The 5566-nt window shown below is 51.5% G+C and overlaps 1 non-coding gene across 1 annotated transcript; it reads right to left on the bottom strand.

Annotated features, from left to right (window-relative positions):
- Nucleotides 1-2313: 2313 nt before the first annotated feature.
- LOC116362150 (5.8S ribosomal RNA) lies at nucleotides 2314-2467 on the bottom strand. The gene has a single exon (XR_004207711.1). It is a non-coding gene; the product is annotated as a 5.8S ribosomal RNA (ribosomal RNA).
- Between the last annotated feature and the right edge of the window lie 3099 nt (nucleotides 2468-5566).

Raw genomic sequence — 5566 nt, 5'->3', positions numbered from 1 at the left:
GTTACCGGAAACATAGGTGCCTGTTAGGGCAATTTGTTTTTGACATGCTCTACTTGTTGCCCATTGAGAGAGAGGGTATGAGACGAAATTTGGGACCTCTAGCCCCTCGGGAAGTATTTTTAATCATTTTATGAAAAAGACCGATTTTGGCAGGAAAAAATAAATAGCCGGTCAACTGGTAACCTAAAAATAATCTCCTAATTTAAAGTAGTCACCTCGTAAGGTGTTTGAAGGTAGGCACCTGGTAACCTAAAAATAAAAAGACTGTCCTAAATGCACTTGTCGGTCATTCTGATATTAATACCCACTATGGGACTATGATAGTGGGCATCTATCCATGGCCCTCTATCCATGGGCGCCCGTCCTGAGTGCTTTATGGACTGTTTAAACTATTCTGATGGATACACATTGTTGTGCACCTGGTGATTGAAAACGTGCATCTGGTAACCCAAAATGGATGGTAAATAAATCACAGAAATTGCACTATGTCCAACTCTGGGTATGGTGATTGGGGAATTAGGCCAAAAAAAAAGGGGGACAGAGCAGCTCACCTCCACAGAGGCTGACTGCTCTGCCCCCCTTAAGGACAGTGGAACTATTGACCTTCAGACCTAAAGGCCTAACTCCCTATCCAGGAACAGGCCTCTCTCTCTGGGCATGAGAGTACACATACAGGCAGTTAGGCCCTCACTCACCACCCGGGGAACAACCCTCTATTTCCGGGGATGATTCCAGCAGGGGACCCCCCCCCACCTCCACAACCTTGCACACCAGGTGAACCAGGGCACCCACACTTAAGCACCCTTCCCCGGCAATAAAGCAGATAGCCGCGCTGTTAAGAACCGCGTGCACCTGGTCACCCAAAATGGACCTCGTGCACCTGGTCACCCAAAATGGACCTCGTGCACCTGGTCACCCAAAATGGACCTCGTGCACCTGGTCACCCAAAAAGGCCCTCGTGCACCTGGTCACCCAAAAAGGCCCATGTGCACCTGGTCACCCGGCCGCTTTCCACCCAGAACCTAAGTCCACTCTGGGTTACCGGTGGTACTACCTGTACCCACCTTCCTTAGTCCGATTGCCCACTCTCTTTTTGGGCTATCGGACTCTGACTTGCCCACTCTCTCTTGGGTCTTTGGGTTACCGGGTGCACGACGTCCGTTTTGGGTTACCAGGTACCGATGGTACTTTTCTACCTGGTACCCACCTTCCTTAGTCCGATTGCCCACTCTCTTTTTGGGCTATCGGACTCTGACTTGCCCACTCTCTCTTGGGTCTTTGGGTTACCGGGTGCACAACGTCCGTTTTGGGTTACCGGGTGCCGGTGGTACTTTTCTACCTGTACCCACCTTCCTTAGTCCGATTGCCCACTCTCTTTTTGGGCTATCGGACTCTGACTTGCCCACTCTCTCTTGGGTCTTTGGGTTACCGGGTGCACAACGTCCGTTTTGGGTTACCGGGTGCCGGTGGTACTTTTCTACCTGTACCCACCTTCCTTAGTCCGATTGCCCACTCTCTTTTTGGGCTATCGGACTCTGACTTGCCCACTCTCTCTTGGGTCTTTGGGTTACCGGGTGCACGACGTCCGTTTTGGGTTACCGGGTGCCGGTGGTACTTTTCTACCTGTACCCACCTTCCTTAGTCCGATTGCCCACTCTCTTTTTGGGCTATCGGACTCTGACTTGCCCACTCTCTCTTGGGTCTTTGGGTTACCGGGTGCACGACGTCCGTTTTGGGTTACCGGGTGCCGGTGGTACTTTTCTACCTGTACCCACCTTCCTTAGTCCGATTGCCCACTCTCTCTCTGGGCATCTGGACTCTGACTCCTGGTGCTTCTATGTGCACCTGGTGACCCATTTGTACTGAAGAGGGGAGGTGGAGGAAGACGCCTTCCGTCCCAAAAAAAGATTGGATCGAGTGCCTGCTTACACCCTCTCCCCCGGATTTTGAATGGCCAGCGAGAGCTCACCGGACGCCGCTGGGAACGCGACGCTTTCCAGGGCTTGGGCCCCTCTCTCGGGGCGAACCCATTCCAGGGCGCCCCTGAACTCTCCCCGGGGCTCCCGCCAGCTTCTCCGGGATCGGTCACATTACCGCACTGGACGCCTCGCGGCGCCCATCTCCGCCACTCCAAATTCGGGGATCTGAACCCGACTCCCTTCCGTTACCGGCCTCACACCGTCCACGGGCTGAGCCTCGATCAGAAGGACTCAGGCCCCCGATCGACACTGGGCAAAGCGGTCTTCTATACACCACATGACTGCCCCAGCTGCCCCAGCTGCGGAAACCCAGAGGTTCCGATTGATGACAAAGCGACCCTCAGACAGGCGTAGCCCCAGGAGGAACATGGGGCCGCAAAGTGCGTTCGAAGTGTCAATGATCAATGTGTCCTGCAATTCACATTAGTTCTCGCAGCTAGCTGCGTTCTTCATCGACGCACGAGCCGAGTGATCCACCGCTAAGAGTTGTACTCTTGTTTTTCTCATTACGCACGCAGAGGCCAGAGGCCGGGCAGAGATGGGGAGGTTACCCTCCTTTCCTCCACCCGCACTTCGCCAGAGCGCCAGGCCATAAGTTCAAAGACAAAGGTTTAAGAATAGGGAGGCTTCCGGGAGCTGCGCTTGCGTCCTCGTCGCCGAAGCGCCAGGGAAGCCGCGCAGACATTGAACCCCCACCTACGCCGGGGCGCAGAGAAGTTGACTGGGTTCCCAGTGCCGCGCGAGGATACGGGGCGATACTCAAGCCGCTTACATCAGTGTTAGACCATTTTGGGAAGTCCCGGTTCACCGGACACCCCCAGTCCCCTTCGGTAGCGGCCTCTCCACCCGCCCATAGGTGAGTCATGCAACCGTGGCTAATGGGGAAAGGGGATGGAGCCAGTCGGGCACATCCCAGGCAAAGGGGGGAATGCGGGGAAGCGGGCTAGGACCGATGACACCCGCGCCGGGAGAAGAGAGAGGCGGGAGGCGTGAGCCCCCTACCCTACCCAACCCGCAGCATAGCTGGATTTTCGGCGCTCAGCCCCATGCCGGCGGCTGGCAACCCGTTAATGATCCTTCCGCAGGTTCACCTACGGAAACCTTGTTACGACTTTTACTTCCTCTAGATAGTCAAGATTGATCGTCTTCTCGGCGCTCCGCCAGGGCCGTGACCGACCTCAGCGGGGCCGATCCGAGGACCTCTCCAATCGGTAGTAGTGACGGGCGGTGTGTACAAAGGGCAGGGACCGGAGCTTATGACCCGCGCTTACTGGGAATTCCTCTCTGTGAAGGGTAGACACACGCTGATCCGCTCAGTGTGTGATCCGCTTTCAACCTGTCAATCCCGTCCGGCCTGGGTGAGGTTTTCGGTGTTGAGTCAAATTAAGCCGCAGGCCCCACTCCTGGTGGTGCCCTTCCGTCAATTCCTTTAAATTTCAGCTTTGCAACCATACTCCCCGGAACCCAAATACTTTGGTTTCCCGGACGCTGCCCGGCCTCAGACAGACCGCTTGGGTCAACCGGGTAGGTCCACATTTGAAGACAGGGTTTGAGAATACGTGTTTTTGGTGCCGATGCGTTACGGGATGACCATCACCACATGCTTCGCAGCCTGAGTGTGCCACTCCCCGCACCGGAACACCAATGGAGGGCCACTTGGTCAGACAGTTCGGCTCGAAATCGCACGAACGTTGCGCGGCTGGAGTGTATCGAAATTAGGGGACCAAAATTCCGAAAGGGGCTCCCCCGATAGAGGCAAATCCACTTGGGTCGGGAGGGAACATCCATCAGAACACCAGCCAAAGGCCGGCCGATAGAGTCCCTCCCAGGTGGAAAACGAATGCAAATCAGTCAGAGGAAATTAAACTCCCTGGACAACAGAGGACAACCATGGAGACGCACCGTGAAACAAGTATGGGACTGGACTGGAGAGCTAGCCCTCACCGGGACTAAACAACCACCAATCGGTCGCCGAAGGGACAGGCACCTTCATTGGACCAGAACCATGGTCATTGATGAACCAAACCCACAAGGTAATAGCTGGGATAGAGCAACTGCCGGGGCAGAGCTCAATATCCTCCCATCACCAAGCTGGGAAACGTGGCTCAAAAGTTAGGATAAATCGGACGCCGAAGGGTCTGTTCCAACCACTAAATCGGACGCCGGCGGAAAATGTCCAAATTACCATGGTTACGAGGGGCTCACATCCCTCAAAAGTACCCAGTACTTATTTTCTATTCGGCCTGATCAGTTTGACACCACCCCCGTCTCTCTAGGACATGGAAGTCTTGTTGTCAAAAACCAGGTTTCTGATTTCGCGCCGGTACCTGTCTGGTCGACCCACCCCCAAGTGTGTAATTGACGTTCAGGCCAATTTATCGATATAATCTCGGAACCTCACTGGGTTTATGTGTATCCCGCAATTGGGGGTAAAATTCTGTTAAACACAAAACGTGAATAAATCAAAAAGTACACATCCAATCTGGATGGGGTTTATTTTAAACGAAAGGGCACATATAGACGAGCATTTACATGGAATTAAAACCGTTTTTGTAGAAAACATTTTAATAGAAAATCGTGTTTTAAGTTTTGGGAAAAAAGTGAATGTTACAGGAAACATAGGTGCCTGTGAATGCGAAATGTTTTTGATATGATGCAATTGTTGCCCATCACGAGAGAGGGTATGAGACGAAATTTGGGACCTCTAGCTCTTCGGGAAGTATTTTTAATCATTTTCTGAAAATTACAGAAATTGGTCGGAAAAATGGCAGAGTCCACACTTTTCACAGCCGTGCACCTGGTGATTGAAAACGTGCATCTGGTAACCCAAAAATTACATTAGCGGTGTTACAAAAAATGAATGCCCGCTTGGGACCACCCTAATACGGACCTTTATCCATGGGGGACCCTATACCTCCGTGCACCTGGTGATTGAAAATGTGCACCTGGGAACCTAAATATTAAAATACTGTCCGGTTACAGCCATCTTGGGCTATATGGGCTATATGCCGGTACACCAAAACGTGAATAAATCAAAAAGTACATATCCAATCTGGATGGGGTTTTTTTTAAACGAAAGGGCACAAATAGACGATAATTTACTTTTAATTAGAACCGTTTTTGTATAGAACATTTTAATAGAAAATTGCGTTTTAAGTTTTGGGAAAATAGTGAATGTTACCGGAAACATAGGTGCCTGTTAGGGCAATTTGTTTTTGACATGCTCTACTTGTTGCCCATTGAGAGAGAGGGTATGAGACGAAATTTGGGACCTCTAGCCCCTCGGGAAGTATTTTTAATCATTTTATGAAAAATACCGATGAGTGCTTTATTGGCTGTTTAAAATATCACGATGGATACTGATTGCTATAGAAGCGGTAACCCAAAAACACAAATATGGTCATAAATGCATTTAACGGTCATTCTGATTTTAATGCCCACTATAGGAGCACCCTACTACGGCCCTCTTTCACTCAGGGCCGTCCTGGGTGCTTTATGGACTGTTTGACAAGTGCTGGAGGAGGAAATAGAGCCGTGCACCTGGTGATTGAAACCGTGCATCTGGTAACCCAAAAACACAAATATGG

The sequence above is a fragment of the Oncorhynchus kisutch genome, unplaced genomic scaffold (assembly GCF_002021735.2).
Source record: "Oncorhynchus kisutch isolate 150728-3 unplaced genomic scaffold, Okis_V2 scaffold796, whole genome shotgun sequence".
Classification (NCBI taxonomy): Eukaryota; Metazoa; Chordata; class Actinopteri; order Salmoniformes; family Salmonidae; genus Oncorhynchus; species Oncorhynchus kisutch.
Note: the sequence above shows the minus strand (reverse complement) of the source record. Positions and strands in the feature narration are given on the sequence as shown.